This window comes from Colius striatus, chromosome W, assembly GCF_028858725.1.
Source record: "Colius striatus isolate bColStr4 chromosome W, bColStr4.1.hap1, whole genome shotgun sequence".
NCBI lineage: Eukaryota > Metazoa > Chordata > Aves > Coliiformes > Coliidae > Colius > Colius striatus.
Genome location: NC_084789.1, coordinates 31,804,250 through 31,821,419, shown reverse-complemented (window position 1 = coordinate 31,821,419; position 17,170 = coordinate 31,804,250).

Sequence of the window (17,170 nt, the reverse complement as noted above, 5' to 3'; positions counted from 1 at the left end):
ACATATTTTAGTCTTCCAAACTCTGCCACATGAGTGACATCCATCTGCCAAATTTCATTTGCAGATAATCCTCTAGGGTTCACCCCCAAGCCTAAGCCAACACCTCCATTGTGATGGCTACAAATGGGACAAGCTCTAACAATAACCTTTGCATCCTTTAGCGATAATTGAAACTCTCAGTGTAAGCCCTGTGCATTCTGATGAAACAGGGAGTGTGCTTCTCTGGCTAGTATTTGTTTGGACAGAGGCATGTTATGTGTCACTGTGACCAGCTTACCTGCCCTAGCATTACCTTCTCCCAGTCCAATGTCCCATTTATGGTTCCTGATATGTATAATGGCATAAACATGCTCCCTAAGATTTATTGCCTTCTGCAGCTGTATTAAAAATTCAAATAGTCTGGGATTCTGCACTTCCTTAATGGAGGCGTCCTCGATTCTCTCTATGATACCCGCGGCATATAACGAGTCTGTAACCACATTCAGGGGCCCTTTCAGGTTCATCATGGCCCATACTACTGTCAACAGTTCCAAGGTTTGTAATGTGTCTTTCTCTTCTGCTTTTATTAGTTGGTGCTTCCACTGCCCTTCCTCTTGCCAGGTTATTGCCGCCGTTCTAGACTTTCTTCCTGCATTCATGTATGCTGTCAACGCATCCACGATGGGGGCCGGCTCTCGTTTGGGTCGTACTAGCTAATTCCATTTTCCTAGCCATTGTAATGGTGCTTTTATTATTTTGTCTGTTGCTACTATGCTGCCGCCACCTAAGAGCGCCTCCTGAAGATCTTCTGTATTGTCCAAATACCATGGTAAAGAGTCCTTTTTCATTGGTATCCTTATTGTATGCGGCTCAGGACCAGTTACTTGTAATGCTCTTTCACAACCCTTTTTTATTAGTCCTGCCAACATCTCAATTTTTTGAAAAAGAGTTTTTGTTTGTTGTAAGGCTGGGGAAATCCATTCTAGAACCCATACCTCCCCCATTTTCTTTTGAGATTGTGTCAAGGCCCCAAGCAAATACCTTGTGCTATACCAGATGGTTAAGTCAATAGGTAAGTCAACATCGTGACGTAGGACCTGCCCTTGTATGACACAGTCCATAATTTGTTGAAGCGCATCCTGAAGCTCTGGTGTTACCTGTATTTTACACGTGGGGTTGCTTCCTTTCAAAAGTGGTCATAGTTTTTCTAACAACTCGTTGGGTATTCCCACTATTGGTTTTAGCCATTGCAGATCCCCTAAAATCTTCTGAGCATCATTCGGGGTCTTTATTTGTATTTGGAGCTGTAGCTTCTGTGGTACTACGAGCTGTTCTGATAAAGACCATCGGAGATATTTCCATGGAGCTGTACGCTGAAACTTTTCTGGAGCTATCACAAGGTGGCATTGAGCCAGTGCCTGTCAAATCTCCTCCACCTGTTGTTCCGTAAATGGTGCAGGCTGAGAAAAGAGGATATCATCCATGTAATGGTAGATGATAACGTTAGGCCATGGTCATCGAAAGGGTTGTCAAGCTGCGACAACATACAGCTGACAGATAGTTGGGCTGTTACGCATGCCTTGGGGCAAAACTGTCAATTCAAAACGATGGTCGGGACCTTCTCTATTTATTGCAGGCAAGGTAAAAGCAAACCGTTGTATATCCCGCTGATGTAAGGCAATGGTAAAAAAGCCGTCCTTTAGATCTACGATTAACAGTGGCCAACCCTGCGGAATCATAGCCGGACTGGGTAGTCCTGGCTGCAATGCTCCCATAGGTTCCATTTGTTCATTTACTGCACGTAGGTCATGTAACAAACGATACTTGCCAGATCTCTTTTTAATAACAAATATAGGAGTGTTCCACGGGCTTGTAGGTAACTTTAAATGTCCTTGGGCAAGTTGCTCTTGCACTAACTCATGAGCATGCTCAAGACTTTCCCTTTTTAAAGGCCATTGCTTAACCCATACTGGCTCTACTGTTTTCCAGGTAATAGGAAGTGGGAAAGTCCATGCAACGGCCATTATGCCAAAGGGTGCTCATTTGTTAGGACCATTCCTATCTGGACTAGTATGTCTCGACCAATAAGACATTGCACGGTTGGAGGCAGCTGCACAACAGAAAAACTAGCAGTTATGGGTTTCTCATCCACATGAACCAAGATGGGTGGAGAGCAACTAGCCAGAGTAAGTCCTCCTACCCCAGTCAAAGCAGTTGTTGCAGGTTGCAGGGGCCAGTGTTGTGGCCAACATCTTAGGCTGATAATGCTGGAATCTGCCCCCGTGTCCAATAATCCCATCAAGGACCTTTTTTGTCCTTGAAATTCAAGGTCTATTTTGCGTCTAGGCCTTTCACTGAGATCCATAGTCAACAGTGTAAGTCCTCCTGTGGAGCCAAATCCCCCTTCTCCTCTTAAGTCCTCTTTTATTGGTCTTATTCCTTTTGACATTTGTTCCAATGGTATTAATTGCGGAGTTCTCTGATTTTTCATAATTTGTATGGGTGGAAAGGGAGTGTGGGCCATGATCATAATTTCTCCCAAATAATCTGCATCAATAACTCCGGGGAGAACAAAGAGTCCAAGCATGGTAGTTGACGAGCGTCCTAACAACAATGCGCCCACTGTTCGTCCCCCTATAGTGATTGGATCTTTCACTCTGGTGGGTATCTTCTGTGGGCTTGTTGTCATAATGGTAACATCTACTGCTGCTGCCACGTCCATTCCGAGGCTCACACTTGTAGCTGGCTGGAGGCAGCTGCTGACATCTGTTGAGGTGCAGCGGCGACATCTGTCTGTGCCCAACGCGCTTGATTTGGAGTTTCCCGACCTGCGACGACACGCCCCGGTGTCATGATTGTCCGTTTGGCATTTTTGACACCAGATTCCTGTAGCATTGCATTCACGACGGAAATGTCCCATTCCGCCACACCGGTAACACTTTATTCGTCCACTGGAAGAGCCCCTTTGAGTGGTCACAGCGGATGCTTGAAGGGGTGCAAGGGCGGCTAACACCTGATTCTGAGTTGCTTTCGCCTGTTGCTTTAATCCCAATCCCAATTCCTTAATAGCTTCCACGAGAAAAGCTTGTTGACCTGTCGAGACCTGGGCCATACGCTACTAATTGGCTCCTAATGTACTCAATACTGTCCTGGTAGTTGGTTTACAATTCTGTAGGGCGCATTGTTTTAGCAAGGCGCCATGCATATATTCCGGAACTCCAGCCCTCTCTATGGCGGACGCAACTTTATCAATAAAGGTCCCGAACATTTCATACCGACCTTGCCCATATATATTGGCACTCCACCTGGATCCTTTACCTTTTCCATAGCCTCCCTTACTAATCGCATTGCCTCTCTACACTTATCAGGCCCTATCAAAGCCTGAGCCTCGTACAGAGGAAGGGTCCCAAACCCATCAGCTCTTCCACCGTCACACCATAGAGAGGGTCGCCTTGCTGACGCTGAGTTGCGACACTTTCATTCACTAATGCCTGCCAATGTGCATTAAATATCAGCTGCTGATGTTGTGTATAAATAAGTTTTACTATGCCTCGACAGTCAGCGGGCAGTAGCAACTGGGTTCCCCATACATAGTCAATCATTTGTTTCACTGGTTCACTATTTACCCCGAACTGGCTGACCGTGGACCGCAACTGGGATAACAACTTCCAATCCAGAGCAGAAATTGTTGCTTGCATACCTCCCCCCACAATGGGTTGGAATACCAGTGGCAACGCAAAAGTTCTGTCTGCTTCCAGTGCATCGCTATCCCCTTTTCCCAGACAATCCTTTGCGAGTGCAGCCCAAGCCTCCCTCCGCTCCCTTGCGATGGCCTCCGCCAGTTCTCTCTCTGCCCTAGGGACAGGCTCACCAAGTGGAGGGGGGCGGAGGCGGGGCCCTTTAGGCTGGCACTCTCGTTCCCCAGGAGGGGCTGATGGCTCATATGGTTCCCGTACTCCGTCCGTGCCGCCACGATCATTTTCTACATGCGGGGGGGGGGGGGGGAGCATTACTTTTGAGTCGGTAGGAGCCAGCGGGGTGGATTGGAACCAGTCACGCTCATCGTTTTTATTCTTACTCTGTGCTGCTGGTGCGTGCTTAGAAGCCTTCTTTTCTGCCTAATGTTGCAGCAACTCATTGTGCACTATCCTCCAAAGCTTCCCTAACATTTAGCTGTCTTATCGTCCTCCAGGGTAGCTTCCCACAGCAAATCCCCAAATTTACGCCATTCGCTCAATTCATGCACTGTATGTGGATTGTGAAACACTCCTTTAGCATACCCATAAGGTAACAACCCTGGTAGGTCCTTTTGCAGATCTATACCCTTTATCTGCCGCTTCTGCAAGACTGCAGTAAATAAATCATATGCCGCTTGCCTTTCCATATCTATTATCGTCAGCGCGCTGTTGCAGTCCTTCAAGGTCCGGCGGCACGTATCGGCCGGGCTCGTCTATACGGTCACCCAGGGCACGGCGTGTTCCTTATTTTCACACTTATTGCCATCCTTGCTGCATAGGACCCGAACCCCTTCGTCGCTCTGCCGTGACGCCAAGTCTCTATCACATCGGATTCACCATTTGCTGAAGACGACGGGAGACAGTCACAGCCTGTAGTGCTGAGCAAGTCTCAACTTTACAATAATCAGGCTCACACATATTGCAAAAGCTAAACTCATCATTGGTTCCCAGTTAAATGTCAATCCTGCCCCTGTTTCAACATACTTCGGATGCTTGTGGCTGCTCAACCAAAACTAAGTTCCTGTTTTCTCATCCTGTTATCATACAACTCGCTTACTCAAGGACACCACGTCCAATATCTTATCGCTTAATGCTTACTGCCTAACCAGCTTTATTGTATCATGTCCTCTTTCCTCTAGCCAAGTCTCCAAAAAACTCTCTACACATACTCAGTGGTATAACTTCTACTGACAGCCCGTATTTTTTCAAAGGCAACTGAGCAGGCCAAGTGCGTGTGATTGGAGATAGCGCCCACAGGAAAACAACTGCAAAGGTTGCACAGTGCAAGCTGATGGACTCCAATGTGACCTACATACCACTGTAGGTGGGGTCTGTGTACTTACTTTCTTGTACTGCCCAGATGCAGTGGCGTAAGTTCTAACGGCAGCATTCATTTTTTAAAAGGGAGCTGAGCAGGCCAAGTGCTTGGGATTGGAGATAGCTCCCACAGAAAAGTAGCTGCAAATATGACACAGTGCTGGCTGATAGACTACACGGGGATCTACGTATCCCTGTAGATGGGGTCTGCGTACCTCCTTTATTAAAGGTCCCAGAGGCCTTTCAATGGGAGCAGAGCAAGCCAAGCTCCACGGTTTGGAGGTAGGTGTAACGGGAGAGCAGCTGTAAAGGTTACACAGTGCTAGCTGAGAGGTTTCATGGGGATCTACGTACCACTGTAGTTGGGTTCTGCCTTCATGCTTTCTTGTAGTGGCCATAGGCAGTGGTATAACTTAGACCGACAGAATGTATTTTTGAAGGAAGGTGACGAGGCAAAGAGCGTGGGATTGTAGATAACTCCCACAGTAAAGCAGCTCCAAATGTGACATATTGCTGACTGAGAGACTACATGGGGAACTACTAAGTACTGTAGATGGGGTCTGCCTCCTGCTTTCTTGTAGCTCCCATACTCAGTGGTATAACATAACGGAAAGCATGTATTTTTTTCAATGGGAGCTGAGCAGTTGAAGTGAGTGGGAATGGAGATAGCTCCCACAGGAAAGCGGGTGCACATGTGAAACAGTTCTGGCTGATAGACTACATGGGGAACTACTTACTACTGTAGATCAGTCTGCGTATCTCCTTTTTTGTAGCTCCAATACGCAGTGGTATAACTTAACCGACAGCATATACTTTTTCAATGGGACCTGAGCAGTACAAGTAAGTTTTATTAAAGATAGCTCCCACAGGAAAGCAGTTGCAAATGTGACGCGGTGCTGGCTGATAGACTACATGGGGACCTACTTAACACTGTAGGTGGGGTCTGCCTTCCAGTTTTCTTGTAGCTCCCATAAGCAGCTGTATAACTTCTATCGCCAGCATGTATTTTTTCAATGGGAGTTGAGCATTCCAAGTGCGTGGGATGGAAGATAGCTCCCATAGGAAAGCAGATGCAAATCTTAAACAGTGCTGGCTGATAGACTACATTGGGGCCTACTTATTACTGTAGGTTGGGTCTTCCTTCCTGCTTTTTTGCCGGTCCCTTACGCAGTGGTATAACTTAACCGACAGCATATATTTTTTCAAAGGGAGTTGAGCAGTCCAAGTGACTGGGATTGGAGATAGCGTCCACAGGAAAGTAGCTGCAAATGTGACACAGTGCTGCCTAATAGACTACATGGGGACTAACTTAGTAATGTAGATGGGGTCTGCCTTACTGCTTTCTTGTAGCTCCCATATGCAGTGTTATGACTTCTACCGACAGCATATATTTTTCAATGGGACCTGAGCAGTACAAGTGAGTGTTTTGTAAGATAACTCCCACAGGAAAGCAGCTGCAAATGTGACAACGTGCTTGCTGATAGACTATATGGGACCTATAGTGCTCTATCTTCCACCTCCTCAGGAAGCCAGGGAAGGGGAGAAAATATATGTGACAGCATATATTTTCTCAATGGGACCTGAGCAGTACAAGTGAGTGTTATTGGAGATAGCTTCCATAGGAAAGCAGGTTCAAATGTGATACAGTGCTGGCTGATAGACTACATGGGGACCTACTTACTACTGTAGCTTCGGTCTGCCTTCCTGCTTTCTTGTAGCTCCCATACGCAGTACTATAAGTTAACCGACAGCATATATATTCTTTCAATGGGAGCAGATCAGTCCAAGTGAGTGGGATTGGAGATAGCTCCCATAGGAAAGCAGCTGCAAATGTGACACAGTGCTGGCTGATAGACTACATGGAGAGATACTTACTACTGTAGGTGGGGTCTGCCTTCCTGCTTTCTTGTAGCTCCCATATGCAGTGCTATATCTTAACGGAAAGCATGTATTTTTTTCAATGGGAGCTGATCAGTCCAAGTGAGTGGGATTGGAGATAGATCCCACAGGAAAGCATGTACAAATGTGACACAGTGCTGGCTGATAGACTACATGGAGAGCTACTTACTACTGTAGGTGGGAGTCTGCCTTCCTGCTTTCTTGTAGCTCCCGTACGCAGTGCTATAACTTAACAGAAACCAGGTATTTTTTCATTGGACACTGAGCAGTCCAAGTGAGTGGGATTGGAGATAGCTCCCACAGGAAAGCAACGGCAAATGTGACACAGTGCTCACTGATAGACTACATGGAGACCTACTTACTACTGTAGATGGAGTCTGCCTTCCTGCTTTCTTGCAGCTCGCATACACAGTGACTTAACTTCTACCGACAGCCTGTATTTTCTCAATGAGAGCTGAGCAGTCCAAGTGAGTGGGATAGGAGATAGCTTTCACAGGAAAGCAGCTGAAAAGGTGAGACAGTGTTGCCTGATAGACTACATGGGAACCTACTTACTACTGTAGGTGGGGTCTGCCTTCTAGCTTTTTTGCAGCTCCCATATGCAGTGGTATAACTTAACAGAAAGCATGTATGTTTTAATGCGAGCTGAGCAGTCCATGTAAGTGGGATAGGAGATAGCTTTCACAGGAAAGCAGCTGCAAATGTGGCACAGTCCTGGCTGATAGACTACATGGGGGCCTACTTACAACTGTAGGTGAGGTCTGCCTTGCTGCTTTCTTGTAGCTTCCATACGCAGTGGTATACGTTCTACCGACAGTCTGTATTTTTCAATGGGAGTTGAGCAGTCCAAGTGAGTTCGAATGGAGATAGCTCCCAAAGTAAAGCAGGTGCAAATTTGACACAGTGCTGGCACATAGACTATATGTAGGCCTACTCACTACTGTAGGTGGGGTCTGCGTACCTGCTTTTTTGTAGCTCTCATACACAGTGGTATAATTTCTACAGACAAAATTTATTTTTAAAGGGAGCTGACGAAGCAAAGAATGTGGGATTGGAGATAGCTCCAACAGGAAAGCAATTTCAAAGGTTACACATTGCTGGCTGAGAGACTACATGGAGACCTACTTACTACTGTAGGTGGGGTCTCCCTTCCTGCTTTCTTGCAGCTCCCCTACTCACTGCTAAAACTTCTACCGCCAGCATGTATTTTTTCAATGGGAGCTGAACAGTCCAAGTGAGTTGGATAGGCGATAGCTCTCACAGGAAAGCAGCTGCAAATGTGACACAGCGCTGGCTGATAGACTACATGGGGACCTACTTAACACTGTAGTTGGGGTCTGCCTTCCTTCTTTCTTCTGTCTCCCATATGCAGTGATATAACTTCTACCAACAGTTTGTATTTTGTCAATGGGAGTTGAGCAGTCCAAGTGAGTGGGATTAAAGATAGCTCCCAAAGGAAAGCAGCTGCAAACGTGACACAGTGCTTGCTGATAAACTCCATGGGGACCTACTTACTACTATACGTGGGATCTGCTTTCCTGCTTTCTTGTAGCTACCACACGCAGTGGTATAACTTCTACCGACATTCTTTATTTTTAATTGAGCTGATGAGGCCAAGTGCGTTGAATTGGAGATAGCTCCCACAGGAAAGAAGCTGAAAATATAACAGTGGTGGCTGATAGACAAAATGGGGACCTACTTACTACTGTAGGTGAGGTCTGCCTTCCTGCTTTCTTATAGGTCCCATACGCAGTGGTATAACTTCTACCTGCAGTCTGTATTTTTTCAACGGGAGTTGAGCGGTCCAAGTGGTATTGGAGATAGGTCCCACAGGAAACCAGATGCAAATGCGACACAGTGCTGGCTGATAGACTATATAGGGACCTATTTACTACTGTAGGTGGGTATCTTCCTTCCTGCTTTCTTGTAGCTCCCATACACAGTGGTATAACTTCTACCGAAAGAGTGTATTTTTTCAATGGGAGCTGAGCAGTCCAAGTGAGGGGATTATGAGATAGCTCCGAAAGGAAAGCACCTGCAAATGTGACAGTGCTGGCTGATAGACTAGATGTAAACCTACTTGATACTGTAGATGCGGTCTTCCTTCCTGCTTTCTTGTAGCTCCCATAAGAAGTGGTGTAACTTAACCGAGAGCATATATGTTTTCAATGGGTCCTGAGCAGTTTTAGTGAGTGTTATTGGAGATAGCTCCCACAGGAAATTAGCTACAAATGTGACACAGTGCTGGCTCATAGACTACATGGGGGTCTACTTACTACTGTAGGTGGGGTCTACCCTCCAGTTTTTTTTTAGCTCCCATAGGCAGTGGTATAACTTAAGCGACAGCATATATTTTTTCAATGGGAGTTGAGCAGCCCAAGTCACTGGGATTGGAAATAGCGCTCACAGGAAAGCAGCTGCAAATGTGACACAGTGCTGGCTGATAGACTACATGGGGACCTACTTACTACTGTAGGTTAGGTGTTCCTTCCAGCATTTTTGTAGCTCCCATACCGAGTGGTATAACTTAACCGACAGGATATATTTTTTCAATTGAGACCTGAGCAGTACACGTGAGATTGATTGGAGAAAGCTCCGGCAGGAAAGCAGCTGAAAATGTGACACAGTGCTGGCTGATAGACTACATGGAGATCTACTTACTACTGTAGGTTGGGGTCTGCCTTCCTGCTTTCTTGCAGCTCACATACACAGTGGTATAACTTCTACCGACAGTCTGTATGTTTTCAATGGGAATTGGACAGTCCAAGTGAGTGGGATTGGATATAGCTCCCACAGGAAAGGAGCTGCAAATGTGACACAGTGCTGGCTGATAGACTACTTGGGGTCCTACTAATACAGTAGTAATACAGTAGGTGGGGTCTGCCTTCCTACTTTCTTGTAGCTCCCATTCGCAATGATATAAGTTAACAGACAGTCTATTTTTTCAATGGGAGCTGAGCAATCCAAGTGAGTTGGATTGGAGATAGCGCCCACAGGAAAGCAGCTGCAAATGTGACACAGTGCTAGCTGATAGACTACATGGGGACCTACTTACTACTGCAGACTGGATCTGCTTTCCAGCGTTTTTTTAGCTCCCATACCGAGTGGTATAACTTATCTTACAGCATATATGTTTTCAATGGGAGCTGAGCAGTCCAAGTCAGTGGGATTGGAGATAGCGCCCACAGGAAAGCAGCTGCAAATGTAACATAGGGCTGACTTAGAGACTACATGCGATCCTACTTACTACTGTAACAGGAGTGTGCCTTCCTGCTTTCTTTTAGATCCCATATGAATTGGTATAACTTCTACCGACAGTATGTATTTTTTCAATGGGAGATGAGCAGTCCAGGTGAGTGGGATTCGAGACAGCGCCAACAGGAAAGCAGATGCAAATGTGACACAGTGCTGACTGATACACTACATGGGGGCCTACTTACTAAAGTAGATTGGGTCTCCCTTCCACCTTTTTTGTAGCTCCCATAAGCAGTGGTATAACTTAACTGACAGCATATTTTTTCATTGGGACCTGAGTAGTACAAGTGAGTGTTACTGGAGACAGCTTTCAAAAGAAAGCAACTGCAAATGTGACACAGTGCTGGCTAATAGACTACATGGGGTCCTAGTTACTACTGTAGGAGGGGCCTGCCTTCCTGCTTTATTGTAGCTCCCTGACACAGTGGTATAACTTCTACTGACAAAATGTATATTTTCAATGGGAGTTGAGCAGTCAAAGAGAGTAGGATTGAAGATAGCTCCCACAGGAAAGCAGGTGCTAATGTGACACAGTGCTGGCTGATAGAGTACATGGGGACCTATTTACTACTGTAGGTGGGGTCTTTCGTTCATCTTTTTTATAGCTCCCATACGCAGTGCTATAACTTAAACGACAGCATATATTCTGTCAAAGGGAGTTGAACAGTCCAACTGAGTGGGATTGGAGATAGCTCACACAGGAAAGTAGCTGCAAATGTCAGACAGTGCTGGCTTATACACTAAATGGGGACCTACTTAATACTGTAGGTGTGGTCTGCCTTCCTGCTTTCTTGTAGCTCCCATACAAAGTGGTATAACTTCACGGAAACCATGTATTTTTTCAATGAGAGTTGAGCAGAACAAGTGAGTGGGATTGAAGATAGATCCCAAAGGAAAGCAGTGGCAAATGTGATACAGTGCTGGCTGATAGACTACATGGTTACCAAATTAGTACTGTAGATGGGGTCTTCCTTTCTGCTTTCTTGTAGCTCCCATACTCAGTGGTATAAATTAACAGACAGCAAATATTTTTTCAAAGAGCGTTGAGCAGTCCAAGTGACTGGGATTGGATATAGTTCCCACAAGAAAGCAGCTGCAAATGTGACACAATGCTGGCTGATAGACTACATGGGGATCTACTGAACACTGTAGTTGAGGTCTGCCTTCCTGCTTTATTGTAGCTCCCAAGCCAATACTAAAACTTAACTCATAGTTTTTATTTTTTCATTGCTAGTTGAGCGGTACAAGTGAGTGTTATTGAAGATAGCTCCCACATGAAAGCAGCTCCAATTGTGACACAGTGCTGGCTGATAGACTACATTGGGACCCACTTAGTACTGTCGGTTTAGTCTGCCTTCCTGCTTTCTTGTAGCTCCCATACGTAGTGGTATAACTTAGACCGACAGAATGTGTTTTTAAAGGGAGGTGACGAGGCCAAGAGCATGGTATTGGAGATAACTCCCACAGGAAAGGAACTGCACATGTGACACAGTGCTGATATTCCAATGATTATAGACAAAATCTTCAGGGTGATTATACAATGCATGGAACAATGGTTACCTGAATACAATATTCACTGCTGGCATTAAATAGCTTTAAAGAGGCATGGGGTTACACTGGTTTTCGAACAAACCCACTTTGAGCTATTCACAGGTCTGATTGGTTCAGTCCGATTGCCTCATAAAATGGGGAGTTCATGCGATAACATAGCCAGCAGCAGGAGAGTTAACCAACCACTCCATCAGCCAGATAACAACATACCATCCCTGGATAATTGGTGGGGCCTTTATCAAATAAAATGGTACTTTCCTTTTTAGTTTATCACCCCACATTCTTTTAGGTGCAACGCTTTTGCCCTTCTTAGAGGTAGGCTTGGGATCTTAGGATTCCCAGTTTGAGGCTTTGAGAGACTCTGTACCCCACTCCAAGTACGCCTCTGCCTCCTTCACCTACTCTGTTGCTTAGAGCAGTGAGGTTTATGATCTTCTCGGCAGCAGTCGTAATCTTCAGGGGTATTCTCTGTCTCCTTTTAGGCCTCTTTCCTCTTGCATTTTCCTCCAGCACCCACGGGGTGCCTGAAACACTGGCTTTCACATCCAGGTCTCGGTTCTCCGGGCCTTCTAAGTATAAAGCACCCTTTTATAAACTTAAATTACAGTCCCCACTCGACTCAGATTGTTCTATACTTCTACGGTATTTCTATTTCACATTCTGTTACTGTAAAATAGATATTACAGCCCCACCGATTATCTTATACCTTTCTGACGATCACAATATAAAAATTAAACTCTAATATTTTACAAAAAGGAAATCCCTACACTCCACTCCTCAGTTAACATGTCACTTTTTATGCAGCTGAAGTTTCAGTTCTCCTGGGACCTCTGCAGCTTCCCACTGATCCTGGGAAATTGGTCCTTAAATAAGACAAGAAAAGGAACCTCCCATCGGGGAGTTTAAAGATGATTCTTTCTAAAATAACTAAAATAGCTTCTTTGCCTAACTCATAATTTCTCAAGATCTGTTCTAGTGCTTGTCCAAAAAGACTGGGGGACTCTGTAAATCCCTGTGGTAATACAGTCCATCTCAACTGTTGTTTTTTATGGGTGTCAGGATCTTCACATTCAAAAGCAGAATAATCCCTGCACTCCTCTTTCAGGGAACATGGCCAAAAAAGCATTCTTAAGGTCTAGAACACTATACCACTGGTACTCTGGACTCAACTGACTCAATAAGGTGTGCGGGTTAGCTACCACAGGGAACCTAGTAATAGTTCTCTTGTTTACCTCCCGGAGGTTATGTACTAATCTATAAGTCCCATCAGATTTCTTTACTGGCAATATTGGAGTATTGTAAGGGGACATACAGGGCTTAAGTAGTCCCTTAGATATTAGTCTTTCTATTTCTGGTTAATCCTCGTCTATCTTCTTGTGACAAGGGGCACTGCTTTACCCTTACCGGCAGCCCAGGGTTTTTCCTAAGTCTATAATTACGTCTCTCCCTAATAAATTATGATCAGCCTCCGGAACTAACAAAAACGACCCTACAGCATATTTTGCTGCTTCAGATTCTATCAGTACCTCCTTCACAAGAGGTACTTTAAATGATTCCCCTTTTGCCACTACTACTTGTCTTACATCCCTGGGGCAATCACTGGATCATAGATCTCTCAGCCCGAGTCCACTAAAAATTCTACTTCCTGACGCTGAGGACCTAACTTCAGTGTTATCAAGGGCTCGATTACTCTTGTGGTCCTCAGCAAATAGAGTCGTGGCTCCCCCTATTCTTCCTTAAAAACATTCCATCGTCCTTTGATTCCTTTTTTTTTTTTTTTTCCTGTTGAACGCACCTGTCTCCCAGGCTTTTGTTTCCCTTTCTAGCCCTTTTTTCTTGCCGGTCTTGTAATTTTTCTAGTTTCTTTCAGATATCTACCCATGATTTTGCCACAAACTGGGTCTTTAATAATGCCTATCCCACTGGAGCTGCTGGATCTACTCCAGAGTACAGTTGCAGGCTTTTACATAATCTCTCAAGCCAATCAGTTGGAGTTTTGTCTTTTCTCTGTCTCTCATTGAATGCTTTGTTAATATTCTGTCCTCGGGGAACAGACTCTCTGATTCCCTGCACAATGATGGCTCGGAGGTCTGCCATATGGGCTCTGTGCTCCGCCATCCGATTATTCCAATTGGGCCTTTGCAAGGGCCATTTCACATGTGCGTCTGGTCCTGCCTGGTGCTGTTGATCCCAGATTCTCATTCCTGCTCTTCGAATCATTTCCCTTTCCTCCATTGTGAATAATATAGTTCATCCCAGGTATAGAGATTCGGCCCTAAGAACTGATCGAATCTCTCAGACACACCCAGAGGATCATCTACCAAATCTCCTCTTCGGGTGGGCACTTAGCTTTCTTTTCCTTAAGAGCGAACTAGGATACCTTATCAGAAGGGTTGGGTGTCCAGAGACTCGCATATTCAATTTCCTCTTGGGTAACGGTCTTCTTATCATTTACCCACAAATTGAGGTCTACTCATAACCAGTCCTCAAAAGACCTGAATATGGGCCATATAATATGGGGATTTCCTAATGACTCTTCCCCCCCACCCCAAACATTCATAGAGTAATGTACCATATTTTCCTTACTGTTTTGTCTTCTACAGGGGGGAATCATTCCAAAATTTAATCATCATCCTCAGAGGACTTTCTGGGGGAATATCTGGTAGCCTATCCTTATGCCACCCATGGGATCAGAGGGCTTGCTCTTCCTCCGAACGTAATCACGCAAATACTTACCCAATCAAGGGTCTTCGTTCGGATGTTCGTGCACAAAAATTATGGGGTACTGCAGGTTTATTTGCTTATTTGCCAAATTTAGAAGGGGTTCGGAATACAGAGTTTGGCGAGGGAATTTCCCACACCAGGGCCGTCCGCACATGGGACGCCCCCCTACTCTGGGAATCCAATACCAAATTTACCTGTATCCGAGTTATGGCACCAAATTATTATAAGTTGCTGTGATAAAGTTAACTACCCAATTTAAATGACTCACAGATCAAATTTATTAAGCAAGCAGCAAATAAGCAAAACAGCACTGGTCAGCCGGGAGACCCTGCTCCACCAACGGCGTGCGACACCGCCCCCTCCCCATCAGAGTCATTTTATACAGTCCTTATCGGTCGAATGCATCGCTCCCTGGTGTACTCCGCGCATGTGCCCGTCTTGTTACTAGGGGATCTTCTTCTGCCTCCTGGTGGTCGTACAGTGGTGAGTGGGATGAAGTCTTCCTCTAGTGACCCACTCATGAACTCATCTCTTGGAACCTGTGCACATTGTAGAGACTTTACAGTTAAGGTTTTAAAAGACTTTTACAATTACTTTAAATGGTTCCTTGCACAACTATTCTTTCATGATTTGATTAAAAAACATGACCTATTCCAATACAGACTGGAGATAGCGCTCATAGGAAAGCAGCTGCCGATATGACACAGTGGTGGCTGATAGACTACATGGGGATCTACTTAACACTGTAGTTGACGTGTGCCTTCCAACTTTTTTGTAGCTCCCATACGCAGTGGTATAACTTAATAAACAGCATATATTTTTTCAATGGGACCTGAGCAGTACGAGTGAGTGTTATTGGAGATAGCTCCCACGAGAAAAAAGCTAAAATTGTGATACAGTGCTGGCTGATAGACTACATGGGGACCTTGTTACTACTGTACGTGGGGTCTGCATTCTTTCTTTCTTGTAGTTCCCATACGCAGTGGTATAGCTTAATCGACAGCATATATTTTTCAATGGGAGTTGAGCAGTCCAAGAAACTGGGATTGGAGATAGCGCCCACAGGAAAGCAGCTGCAAATGTGACACAGTGCTGGCTGATAGACTACATGCGGACGTACTTAACACTGTAGTTGGGGTATGCCTTCCTACTTTATTGTAGCTCCCATACGCAGTCGTATAACTTCTACCGACAGAATGTATTTTTAAAGGGAGCTGACGAGGCCAAGAGCGTGGGATTGGAGATAGTTCCCAAAGGAAAGCAGCTTAAAAGGTGATACAGTGCTGGCTGAGAGACTACATGGAGACATACTTAATACTCTACTTGGGGTCTTAATACCTGGGGATCTACGTAACACTGTAATTGGGGTCTGCCTTCCTTCTTTCTTATAGCTCCCATTCGCAGTGGTATAACTTAAGCGACTGGATATATTTTTTCAATGGGACCTGAGCAGAACAAGTGAGTGTTATTGAAGATAACTCCCACAAAAAAGCACCTGCAAAGATGACACAGTGCTGGCTGATAGACTCCATGTGGACCTACTTACTACTGTAGGTGGGGTCTCCCTTCCTGCTTTCTTGTAGTTCCCATATACAGTGGTATAAGCTAAGCGACAGCATATATTTTTTCATTGGGAGTTGAGAAGTCCAAGTGAGTGGGATTGGAGATAGTGCCCACAGGAAAGCAGCTTGAAATGTGACACAGTGTTGACTGAGAGACTACATGGTGGCCTATTTACTACTATAGGTGGGGTCTGCGTACCTGTTTTTTTGTAGCTCTCATACGCAGTGGTATAACTTCTACTGACAAAATGTATTTTTAAAGGGAGCTGACGAGACCAAGAGTGTGGGATTGGAGATAACTCCCACAGGAAAGCAACTGAAAAGCTGACACAGTGCTAGCTGAGAGACTACATGGAGAGCTACTTACATGGGGACCTACTTACTACTTTAAATGGGATCTGCCTTCCTGCTTTCTTGTAGCTCCCATACATACGCAGTGGTATAACTTAACCCACAGCATATATTTTTACAAAGGGCTTTAAGCAGTCCAAGTGACTGGGATTGGAGATAACGCCCAAAGGAAAGCTGCTGCAAATGTTAGACAGTGCTGGCTGATTGACTACATGGGGACCAACTTAGTAATATAGGTAGGGTCTGTCTTCCTGCTTTCTTGTTGCTCCCATACGCAGTGGTATAACTTCTACCGACAGTCTGTATTTTTTCAATGGGAGTTGAGCAGTCCATGTGAGTTGGGATTGGAGTTAGCTCCCAAAGGAAAGCAGCTTCAAAGGTGACACAGTGCTGGCTGAGAGACAACATGGGGACATACTTACTACTGTAGGTGGGGTCTCCCTTCCTGCTTTCTTGTAGCTCCCATAGGCAGTCGTATACCTTCTAACGCCAACGTGTATTTTTTCAATGAGAGCTGAGCAGTCCAAGTGAGTGGGATTAGAGATAGCTCCCACAGGAAAGCAGGTGCAAATGTGACACAGTGCTGGCTGATAGACTACATGGGGACCAACTTAGTAATATAGGTGGGGTCTGTCTTCCTGCTTTCTTGTAACTCCCATGTGCTCTGGTATAATTTCTACCGACAGAATTTATTTATTCAAGGGAGCTGACGGGGCCAAGAGCGTGGGATTGGAGATAGCTCCCACAGGAAAGCAGCTTGAAATGTGACACAGTGTTGGCTGAGAGACTACATGG